Source organism: Armigeres subalbatus, chromosome 2 (assembly GCF_024139115.2).
Source record: "Armigeres subalbatus isolate Guangzhou_Male chromosome 2, GZ_Asu_2, whole genome shotgun sequence".
Classification (NCBI taxonomy): Eukaryota; Metazoa; Arthropoda; class Insecta; order Diptera; family Culicidae; genus Armigeres; species Armigeres subalbatus.
The window spans coordinates 321,740,602-321,753,208 of record NC_085140.1 but is presented as its reverse complement, the minus strand read 5'-3'; the positions used below and the strand labels follow the sequence as shown (position 1 = coordinate 321,753,208).

The following is a 12,607-nucleotide window of genomic DNA, read 5'->3' as shown; positions in this document are numbered from 1 at the left end:
CTGTAATTGTGTACAACCGTGGATCCAAACTTCAATGTATACAATCAGTCCGTCGCATCACCGTTCATTCGTTCGTTCGTTCGTGGAATTGATTCGCGACTGAAGAAAGAAAAAAAAACTTTTCAGTCATCTTCGAGCGCTTTCGAGTTGTGTATCGTTTTTCGCGTTTTCGCCTATTCTGTGCGGTGTGGTTTTCGAATCCAAGAGGAAATTTTCTCAATTTTTGCAGTGTGTTGTCGGTTTCTCGTTTCTTAGTTGTGCCCGAGTGCTTACATCAGAGCTTGCAACGGAACGTAGAGTGGCGACTTTTTTTCTTGCTCTTGGCGAATAAGGTAATAAAAGTTGGTTTCCGTTTCGGAGGAAAATTTCAGAGTGTTTGGCAAAGTGTGTTATGACGGGGCATGACCTTCTTTTCCGCCTGGGAAGACGAAGAAAACAAACGGTGCAGATTGCCCCGGGTACGGCTGGGGTAGAGTAATTCGCAATCCGGTTGAAGTGTTGTGCACTCAGTAAATTGGTTGGGAAGAAAAGGTGATTCTCAGGAAACTTTCCACGAACGTTGGTTAACATTGAACCGAACCAAGTCGACACAGGTCGATGGGCGATAATTGGGCCCTTCAAAGAGAGATTAGATACGTGTGCGCGTTACATGGCGAGCAAAAGAAATCCTGGCCTGGCCAATCTCGGTTAATGATGTCTAATCATAGCCTGAGAGAGAATCCGTAGCGTTTTCCGCTGCGAACAAAGATATGCCTACGTATATCGTTGAAGTGGTTTTTCGAGTTCAAGAAGGAGATATTTTTTCTTCATTCATGCGAAGAGATTACAACGACACTGAAAACTGAAATCCACGGTAAACCAGTCTTAACCAGTGGAGGTGTTACGGCGATGAAGACGACGGCGAAGGCGAAAACAACGGTGAATGGTGAAGTAATTGCTCGCCCAACAATTGGAGGTGACCAAAGTTCGGAAATCGAGTAGTGATTGCTGTTATCAGTACAACTGTTTGGGATATTTTTAGTTGCGGTACACGAATGTCTGTTATTATTGTCATCAACAACACTAGAAACTGAGTTACCTAAAGTTATAGTTTACCCAAGAAATTGATAATTGAAACTTGTTTTAGGCCTATCAAAAATCGAGACTCTTCCCTCTGTAGACAGTTGAGATTGTTCCACCTGATATACTTTTTCGGCCTTTTGTGCATGCTGGGAAAATGTACTTGTTCCGTTATGGTGTACAAACATAAGAGGTCGTTGATTAACAATTTGTAAGTTTTTTTTTTCAAATCTTTTAATTGATGATTTATTGTTTTTTTTTCAATCACTGCTCCTTGAGATCTACACTTGGTCTTTAGATATCTCGATCATTTCAGTAAAACTTTTGAAATTTTTGAATATTTTTAAGACTTTTTTTCTAGCTAGCTTAGTTATATAAATTCACAGATAATTTATGAACCTAGCGATTCTGCTTGTTCTCAAAATACACCATAAATTTAACAAGATTTAATGTTTTTTCTCATTTAACTCATATCAAGTGTTAAAACTTGTTTGGTAGACATTGAGGCGATCCCAGGAAGTCGTTCCCGTTTCTTAAAAATAGATGAATATTGCGCAGTACTTTATGAATAATAGTTACGAAGCTATGAGCCATAGTTATGACTGAATTTTTTTTTTCACTTAGAGAATTGATCAATATTTAGTTCAGAATTGTTCATATTTAGATGCAAAATCATCATTGAAAGATAGGGGAACTGTTCCGATATCAATCTCACTGTACATATATCCATCTCATCGCTAAACAAAGAAATACGGCACCAAATTCGTCGCTTCTTTTTGTCAACATGCATGCTCACTGCTGAAAAAAATCGAAAAAATAATAAACAAACCAAATTTGTTTCCATTTCTTTGTTTTTGATGGGATGGAAATAGGAGCTATGAGATGAAGTGACGAACCGTTCCCCTACATGATTGTCATAAGCTTTCAATCTTGAATACGGATCCAACAAATGTTTACTTCTTGAAAGCCTTCCAAACATCAAGCTAGATTTTCATCGTTCTTATCGACGCTGGTTGGGTCGGACGTTAGAGCAATCTCAACAATGGCCAAATAAGCCAAAACGTGAGATGGAAAAGAGAAACGGGCAACCGTATAGGAAAACGAACCCAAGTCACCTAAGAAGCAGCGCCCGTCGCTGAAAATTATTTCCCATCGACTTATGGTGGCGGCGACGGCGGCCAGCCAGCTGATGATGCCATAACCAAGTCAACTGTCTGTCGGCGTAGTAACTGCTCGGCGCACATATATACGAGCGTAAAACACATTTTCTACATAGTGGACCGAAGCTGATTGTATGGTGGGCGACTGAGGATTGCTGATATTTTTTTTTCGGAATTCATATGGAAATATTGTGCACATATTTGAAAATGTTCGATAATATCGATTGCACAATAATGGCTAAAAGCTTCGTTGCAGACAGCGTTCCGCGATATGATGCCGTTGTTGGATGAGGAATTTATGACGCTGAAACTGATACCGAACTGCAAAATTCTCGGTGAGTCAGGAACGTTGCAATGAACTATTAGAAAGGGTTACCAAGCGGAGCTGTGCCGTTTCGTTTCGGTTGTTGCTAGGCATTGGTGGAGTAAATGCTTGAGGAGGAAATGGAACTCTGGATGAATCATCCTGATTCACAGCGTTGTTGGGGTAAAATTATTCAGGGTCATGACGTTGTTTTTACAACGATGCCGTTGCGAAAATGTTTATTGTAGAATTATCAACTTATCATTACTAATAAGTTGAATAAGTTCAAATTTGAAAGCTTTCCGAAGAATTTCATCTGCTGATCATATTTGAAGCGCCTTGAGTCGATGTTTTATAATTTGATCTAAACATCTGTGGGCAATATATGTTGTACTGAAACATATCCAGTTTTCCGCTAGCGGTAATGGCCGCCAGCTTGCCTGCGGGTCAGTCTCTGATTTGACGTTTCTGGAGGTCAACTGCACCCACCGCTCTGAGCATTTTGACCAATGTTGCATATAAGAAGGTGCTGATTCGGTGAATTCAAGCCTTCTTATATACCACATTGATCAAAATGCTCGAATGGTGGGTGCAGTTGACCTCCAGAAACGTCAAATCAGAGACTAACCCGCAGGCAAGCTGGCGGCCATTACCGCTCGCGGAAAACTGGATTCTGTGTAACTGTTATGGTGGCTTCGAAATATAATCATCGTAGAGGGGTTTCGAATTAATTTTATTGAGATTTAATGTTTGATACATAAAGTGACCTGCATAATAAAAGTCCCATTTGCCCTGTACACTGTAACACTGTACAGCGAGTTCGATTCATCCAGGGTCCCCATTGCGTTCTTCGACTTAACAGCACTTCATATTACAGCTCACATAGTCAAATTAGTTTTGAGCTCTGAGCACAGCTCGACGCGAGTCTCTTATTGTTTCGTATTGAAAATGAGCAATGTTATCTAAAGTTCAAGATTCCAATCTCGCCTCGTTTATAGGTAAAATCGCGTTTTTGGCACTTATGCCTATCCGATTAGCTCGTTTTATTTGGGATGTATTCATCTATTATTTGATCCTGAGGCCCCTCCTCCTGAGGTCGAATATTTTGTCCATTACTGTAGAGATAATAACAAGTCATTCATCATTGGCTGTGATGCTAATGCGCATCATACCGTGTATAAACAGTAGAGGTGAATGCTTACTAGAATATCTCTCATCCAATAATATTGATATTTGCAATAGGGGAAATGATCCAACATTTTCTAATGCAATTAGACAAGAGGTCTTAGATCTGACACTGTGCAACGGTGCGATTTATGAAAGAATTGCAAACTGGCATGTCTCCAAGGAAACATCATTGTCAGATCATAGACATATTGTGTTTGAATGGAGTTGGGGAAAACGATCATCAACTTCATTTAGAAACGCTAGAAAAACGAACTGGGAACAATATAAGCAACATTTAAATTCAGACCCATTTACAAAGAGTGGAAAAATTGATTTAGTTCAAGAACTGGAATGTTTTTCCCAAAAGGTAAATGATAAGATTTTAAATGCTTTCTACAATAGTTGTCCTACTAAACAGTCGTCCTTTAACAAAGACGTTCCGTGGTGGAACTCAAAATTGGAAAAACTGCGGAAGACTTCTCGTAAACTTTTTTAAAAAGCAAAAAGAACCTCGAATTGGACTCCGTATAGGAGTGCACTTATTGAGTACAATAACAAATTAGAAAATCCAACAGATCTTGGGTTCAAAAGTGAAAAAATATTAGCAATACTCAAGAAGTCGCGAGACTTCAGAGGGCACTTGCAAAAGATCATACTAATGAACTAGGGTATCTGATAAAAGTGGATGGATTTTCCACACAAACTTCTGGTGAAACATTAAAGTTGATTATGGAAACCCATTTTCCTGGATCGATTATGCGTGTAGACCCAACAACAAGCCTTGGCTGAAGATATCTTTACAAAAGCCAGGGTAGAGAATGCAGTGAGATCTTTTGAGCCTTATAAATCTGCAGGACCGGACGGAATAATTCCAGCAATGCTTCAAAACGGCAAAGCAGTGCTGATTCCACCGTTAATTGAAATTTTAAAGGCAAGTCTAAGACTCAATTATATTCCATTTTTATGGAGGCAAGTAAAAGTTATCTTTATACTAAAAATAGGAAAGCGAGATAAGACGCATCCTAAATCGTTCAGGCCCATTAGGCTTTCATCAGTTCTGTTGAAAACTATGGAAAAGGTTTTGAGTGATTATATCAACTCAAATTACATGATTAAACATCCACTGTCTAAGTTCCAGTTTGCTTACCAGTCCGGTAAGTCAACAATTACGGCACTTCATACAGTGGTATCTAAAGTGGAAAAAGCGCTTTCGGTAAAAGAAATAGCACTTTGTTCTTTCTTGGACATTGAAGGAGCTTTCGATGACGCTTCTTATTCGTCAATGGATCGTGCCATGAAGAAAAGAAACTTCGACACGAACATTATCAAATGGATTCACAGCATGCTCGTAAAAAGAGAAATCTCTTCAGAGCTGGGAAGTTCGTCTCTTAGGCTGATGACATGCTGGGAGCGAAGAGAAGCGAAGCGAAGAGGTTGGTGATAAGCAAAGCGAAGTGAAGCGGCGTTCAAAGCGAGCTATGACATACTGAAAGCGTTTTTCGGAGTGTTGATCTTGCAACAAATACCATTGTAAAACATGGATTTCCTTAGATGTAGAATATTTTGCTTCTGCATATTTAGCACAAAGAGAAAAGTGTTGGGGAGATTTATAGAATGTCGCAATTGAAAACCGATTTTATGATGTGAACGATAGATTATCACCACATACAAACAGATGTAGGGCGTAGCTATGGTAAAACATTTCGGGCCATGTTTTATTCCTATCCTAGCCTTTTTGAAAAACGGCGGACAACATTTTCCTTATCTATCGGATTGTTCCCGAAGTTTTAATATGCGGACATAAGCAAAAATTGCGCAAACCCGATTTTCGTTGAAGTTGAAGGGCTTTTCAAGATACACGGTACGTATCTCCCGCGTAAAAACCGACTCCAGTGTAAAATCAAATATCAAAGCGATTGAACACAACAATTTCATTCGATTCAAACGCGCATACAGATGCGTGAAAAATCTATCATTTGAAACTAATCCTAAACACGGGAACGATATTAAAATAACAAGTTCAACATCCATTTGTCTGTGGTAACAGCAAAATATGTGTTTTTTGTTTCAAAGTGTTTCTAAATGTATGGACTGCACCAGAATATTCCCAATTTTAATGAGTACCGCTACTTTGAAATACTCATATACATGAAGCTAAAACCATACATATTTTAATGTTTTCATTAACCAAATTAACAAAATAAACAATGTTGCTTTCCTCTCCCGCAATACTTTTCACCCACCGCCATTTTACGCAACTGCGAACGAGGGTAAACTCAAATCAACAAACATACAGAAGTGATCCTTTGCGATCTCGCGCGGCAAAGCACTCTACGAACTGCTTCGCCTCTTTGGCTACCGCTTCTCGCCTCTTCTCATCGCTTCCACTATGACAGGTATAAGCGAATTACATATATCGCTCATTGATGTAGCTTTCACGCGGACGCTTCGCTTCCCTCTCAACTCTTCTAATCGCTTCTCTTCTCTCCCAGTATGGCATCAGCCTTACAGTATGGGCAACCAAAGGTTGCCCTCAAGGAGGGGTCCTCTCACCACTAATGTGGTCCTTTGTTGTAGACGATCTTCTAGGAAGCTTGAAAGAAAAAGGTTTCGAGGTTGTAGGCTTTGCTGACGATATTGTCATCATAGTGAGGGGCAAATTCGACAATATCAGTTCTGAAAGAATGCAATGAGCTCTAAATTTTACCCAATCGTGGTGTATACAGGAAGGCCTTAGCATTGATCCGTCAAAAATTGTAATTGTACCATTCACTAGGAAAAGGAAACTTGATCTAAAAGCTCTAAAGCTTGGAGGACTAGAAATTCAGCTTAGTGAACAGGTCAAATACCTGGGAGTCATTCTGGATTCTAAACTAAACTGGAATGCTCATATTGAGTGTGCAATCGGAAAGGCAACTAGTGCCTTCTGGATATGCTCTAAAACATTTGGAAGAAAATGGGGCTTAAGACCAAAAATGATAAAGTGGATCTATACTTCCATTATTCGTCCAAAACTGACATATGCTGCTCTTGTCTGGTGGCCAAAAACAAAAGAGGCTACTGCACAGAAGAAGCTGACAAAACTACAAAGGTTAGTGTCCATTGCTATAACGGGAGCGATGCGCAGCACCCCTTCAAAATCTTTAGATGCAATTCTTAATCTGCTACTATTGTATGAATTCGTGCAGTTAGAAGCGGAAAAGAATATGCAAAAATTTAAACGATTGAAGTTATTCAAGTCAGGCGATTTAGTGGCCCACTTGAGTATTTCACAAAATTTTCAATATGGGCCAGTGATGAATATGAATGGAGACTGGATGAAACCTGTGGAGAACTATGACATTCCTTACAACATATATGAACCATCACGTATGGTTTGGGATGTCGGAGGTCCCACTGTTCGAGACGGTTCCATAAAATTCTACACAGATGGCTCAAAAATAGGAACAAAAACGGGTGCAGGAATCTTCGGCCCTGGGATAGCGATCTCAGTGGAAATGGGAAACTATCCAACGGTGTTCCAAGCGGAGATTTTTGCTATAATGAAATGTGCTAATATCTGTGTAGAAAGGAAATATAGATATGCAAATATTTGTATTTTCACAGATAGTCAAGCGGCACTCAAAGCGTTGAGTAGCTTTAAATGTACGTCAAAACTTGTCTGGGACTGCATTCTTTCATTGCGTAAGGTGTGCCAAGAGAACTCCGTAAATCTGTACTGGGTTTCAGGGCACTGTGGCATTGGAGGTAATGAAAAGGCAGACGAGCTTGCGAAACGAGGTTCAAATACACAGTTTATTGGCCCAGAACCTTTCTGCAGTATATCATACTGTACCATAAAAATGGAATTAAAATCCTGGGAAGCACAAAGGTTGATGACCAATTGGTTGGTTGCCGAAAAGTGTGCTCAATCAAAGAGATTTATAATTCCCAATGTTAAAGTAACCGAAAAGCTCTTAGAGCTCAGCAAGAGAGCTCTTTGCACCTTCACTGGCCTAATAACCGGACACTGCCCGAGCAGATATCACTTGAAAAATATTGGCCAGGTTCAGAATGATATCTTTTCTGTAACATGGAACGTGAAACCTCGGAACATCTGCTTTGCAGTTGCGATGCATTGTACAAGGGTAGATCTAAATTTCTAAATAGTGGCTTTATGCAACCAGGAGATATTTGGACTGCAAATCCTGGAAAGGTAGTGGGCTTTAATAACTCAATTATACCGGACTGGGAAAACACGCGTCTTAGGTTGTTTACTTGACAAATGGTGATCAACCTAGAAGATGCGAATAGTTAATAGTAATCAGGGGTATACCACAAAAGTTCAACTCAATGGACGCAGTGGTTCTACGCCCCATTTAAAAAAAAACTATTATTTAGATAGTGTCCGGTCATTTAGCCGAATGCCGTTTTGTTGAATAGATGAAAAAAAAATCTCCTCAGATTGCGTGTAGTGAAAATTTAGAAATGATTTGTCGCAATAAACATCTGGTCCGTTATTTAACGTCCTAGTCGAAAATCGGTTTTGTATTCGCAAGAGACAAAACACTTCGCCAACGAGTGCAGTTTGCTAAACAGAATTCGAATTCAGTTTGCTAAACAGAATTCTAGATTGCACCTCGTATGCGGTATTGAAGAGTGTTATAACTCGATAGTTTGCACATTTTAGTTTTTCGCCTTTTTTTTAGCAGATAGGACATTTGAGGCAATCAAGACAGCTAAATCGATTTGATCACGTGGTCGATTTTTCGTGGATGACGAAATGAACTGTTCTAATAATTTGAATAAGTTCCGGGAATAGTCAACAAGCAATCGCGGGCTGATCGTGCAGAAGTGAAAAAGTTACCTTAGTAGATAGGAAGACTGCAAAATTCTGTAAGCTCGAATGCATATTCCAGTTTAAGTTGATTGGCATAACTACATCCGATTATTTTATTTCTGTATGAATGGTACGCAGTTGAAAATTTGTATAGTTAATAGAAAGGTTTATTGATGATGGAAAAATTGTTTAAGGGTCGAATACACAAATAGAATGCAGGAATGGCTACCGTCTTCGGGGGTGACAATGGGTCAAATGGGGGTGAGAATGAGTCACTGTTTCAACTACTTAGAATGCGTGAAGAATAGATTTAATGCATCTGAGGGCAAGAAGACTAAAATATAAGAGACCTTTTTGAACGATTTTGCTCTACGACCGCCAGACTGCCGGTGAGAGCGATGACCCATTCCCCCAGACCCATTGTCACCCCCGATGGCGATACCATAATTAGCGGCCCATCGGCGGCGGCTCGTCCTGTTCCATTGTTTACAAAAATGAGCTTGACCATGAATAATTTTGCTACAGTTCTCCTTTTCTTCTATACACCCAAAAAGCAGATCTTACAATTATTGTATAAAAACGTGGCATATACAAATCTGTAAGGTTTTTATAGGGAAATTGTATTAAAATAATACAAATCTGTATAATTTCAATACAACGATTGTAGTAAAATCTTACAAAAATTGTATATGCCCAATTATTTTACAGTTTCTGTAAGGTTCTTATGCAGAACTGTATTAAAATCTGCCATCCGCTGGTTGGGTATATATACTTTTCTGCATCGGTATGATCAGAACGGCGAAAAATGAGAAAGTTAGTGGCGGTGAATTCCAATGATTGATTTTCTAAAATTTAAAAATGGAATATTTCCATAAAACAAAAATTCCACATAAGTTCTTTTCAATATAAATACCAGACTTTATAAGACCAGCGACTTTAATTCGATTACCAAAGAAGGAAGGCAGGCAGGTTTTTGCTTAAAAATGCAATACTTAACCGAGTTTCTCGAACAAGTTGCATTCGACAGGGTTTGACCACTATTGAATTTAATGAAAATCGGTCAATTATTTCAATAGTTATGAAGAAAATGACGGATTTTCACTTATTTACCGTCAAAAAGGGTAACTTGGAACACTTTGACCTGATCTCGATTCAGATTCATTTTTTAAGGCTGTCCGTTTTTTTTTTCAATCTAGACATCAAAGCTACCAAACTTAAGTACAGACCTCATTCAATTTTGGGAACATTTTTTTATATTGCTTTTAAACCACGTTAATATCGTAATCCTCATAAGAAAATTGGTTAGACCCCTAAAGCGACGTAAAAAAAATTGGAAAAAAGCGTAATTTTTTTTTCAAGATGATTGGTTTGGAAATTGGAAATTGGTTAGACTCCGAAACCGACGAAAAAAAAATTAGAAAAAACGAATTTTTTTTTGTGTAAACGTTTAGATTTCAAAATTCGCGTAAAAAAGGATCACAGTGTGTCAAGCTACATGTTTGAAAAGTTCTTAGCAGGGTTCGAAGTTTTCGTTTTGGCGAGACGAAAACAAGCGATTTTACGAAAATGATGAAAGAAGTGTAAAGCAAATCAACTTTCCGCGGCACTGACAGTGATGTAAAAATAGTTATCTCTCATCAGGCCTTTTTTTCAATCCCGCAAAATGATTTCTTGGCGAAAATCTGCGTGAGTGAGCATTCCCTGCTCGTGAGAATGAGGGAGCATTACGATCCCTGGTTCCTAGGTAATTTCTGCATAAAAATAAGTCTGAAAATCGTGCCTCGCCCTACTTATATACGAGTAGTAGTCAAAGCTGAAAACTTCCACTTTTCGAAAGAGTTATTAACGCATTTGCCCAAAAGTACACGCGGCGCTCCCCAAAAGAAACGACGCACCGCGCTTTTTGCTGCCCGTATACTCGATTCTTATGGGGAGATAACATTGCGGCGTTTCCTAGGGTGCGGTTGTTCCTTTCAAATGGGAAACGCCGCGTGGAATCTTGTGCAAATGCGCTTTTGGAAACATTACAACAGCCGCGCGGTGTATCGTATTGACAGCACCCTACAATAGTATTAATGAACACTACTGCGTATTAAAAGTTGTATGAATTGAACAACAAATCTCGCTCAACATTTGAAAAAGGCCTACATCAAAAACGTAAACAATGAGAAAATGCTAAAAAATACATCACAATTTCAATTCGTATTTGCCTCTAGAAGCACATAATCAGCACTGTCTTTTTTAAATTATTTGTTGTTAAGGGGATACGGGAAGCACAAACAATCATCAAATCGTCATCATTTTCATCATTGAATGCTTTATTTGTTTTCTACAACAAATATGATTTTGAAAAAGTATCACCGGCGCGTGCTTACTCTCCATCTACATGCTGATACATTTACAGTTACATCAAACAACTAAAAACCGAAATACGTCGCTCCAAAGTTACGAGGTGATAATGCTAGAAAGAGACAAAAGATATGAAAAATAACACGGTGTGTAGTGCTTCCCCGAGTCACCTTAATCAAGTTTGTAGACCGTAACCTTAATTGCATCGAAAATATCCAAAAAAGTATCGAAATCGATTGAAGGAAAAATTAAGTCTACATATTTTCATTTTTTTTTCTCCCGAATAGGCTTTCTTGATAAGTCATTCTGTGTTTGTTTATCATTCATAGGCCCTTTGTTTATGGCGATTTCCAAACGTAAACATATGGAATAAAGCTTTTTTTGGGGGCGAGAATTTTTCTCTCCGAGGTCGGGTCGATGACGATTTGGGAAAAGATCCCGTTATCGATCCCGAAGCTGGAGAAGGCTTATCCCTGACAGCAAAAAACGAGTGGCTTGCCCGTTTTTTAAGGTGGACCTACAGATATTTTGAAAAAAAAAACGTATAGGCCTAATCGAAAATAGTTTTTTTTCTAAATTGTTTGTTTTTTTGTTTCTCCAAATTAATCTAATCGATATTTCGGTGAAATTAGATGCATAAAGCATTCTAAAGACAAGACATTTAAGCGCATCTTTTAGGATATGGGGTGGAGTACCCGAGCAAAGCTTGAGAGCAAATCGATAACTTGTTTTGATGTTGTGAAATCGCCGAATATGATTACTAATTTGATATTTTTGTGGTCGTTTTAACGTCGTATAGCAGAAAAATCTGACTGCAACTGTGACACTGTGTGAAAACGAAAACAATATTTGATGTTGATTTCGATAACAAAATAAGTACACAGTGTGATGTCAGATCATACATTTTAGAAATCTACAGCAAAATGAGATCAAAACATGTAATCAATCATGATTATTCTTATTTGAAAACAAATTATGATTTCAATTTGATATCAGAATCAAAATATGTTTTCTATATGCTCTCATTATGTTTTCAGACTTCGCTCGGGTACTTATCAGCTTAATGAACACTAAACTACGAGGCAGCAATGTCCCTGTGGGTGATATAATGCCAATGAAGAAGAAAAGGAATGTGTCCGAAATATGAATGCAGTCTGATGATGTCTGAAGTTTGAATCAAACAGAGTCCGGACATTATAATAATTTTTCTTCTATGGCTCTACATTCCATCTGGAACTTGGCCTGATTTTCAACTAATTGAAAGCTTTTCTATGCCCGCCATTGCATGAATATGTAACTTATCTTGTGTGGCAAGTACTATGCCCAGGGTGTCGAGAAAGTTTCCAACCCGAAAACATTCCAGACCGGAGCGAGAATCAAACTCGCCATCTCCGGATTGGCAATCCTACGCCTTTGGTCGCAACTGGAGACCGCTATAATACATTGTAAACATTCTCACACATATTGAGCCCGTACTTAATTCAAAGATGAACGCTATAGTTCATGGTTGCAATGGTGATTAGAACGGTGTGACTTAACATGTGTGTTAACAAACTGATTATATAGCAGAAAGTGCTCAAGCGTTCGAAGTTCGAATTTAGTTGGCACAAGTGGCTTCCGATTACAAAAAGCCTTAAACAAAATGTTTCGATCGTCTTAAATTTGTAAAAGCAATTCGTTGTATTTTATCAGTCTATAATAAACAGCTTACTCATGAAAACAGCGAATGATGGCATAGAAATAGCAAAT

At 38.6% G+C, this 12,607-nt stretch overlaps 1 protein-coding gene across 7 annotated transcripts in view; it reads left to right on the top strand.

The window, feature by feature from the left end:
- LOC134212674 (uncharacterized protein DDB_G0283357) overlaps positions 1 to 12,607 on the top strand; it is a 119,873-nt gene that overhangs the window by 13,258 nt on the left and 94,008 nt on the right. The window contains exon 1 of one of the 7 annotated variants that reach the window (XM_062690722.1): positions 139 to 332. The exons of the other annotated variants lie outside the window; for them this stretch is intronic. The gene's annotated coding sequence lies outside the window, so the exon portion shown is untranslated. Of the gene's footprint in view, positions 1 to 138; positions 333 to 12,607 lie in introns of those variants that run through there. 7 annotated transcript variants of the gene reach the window in all.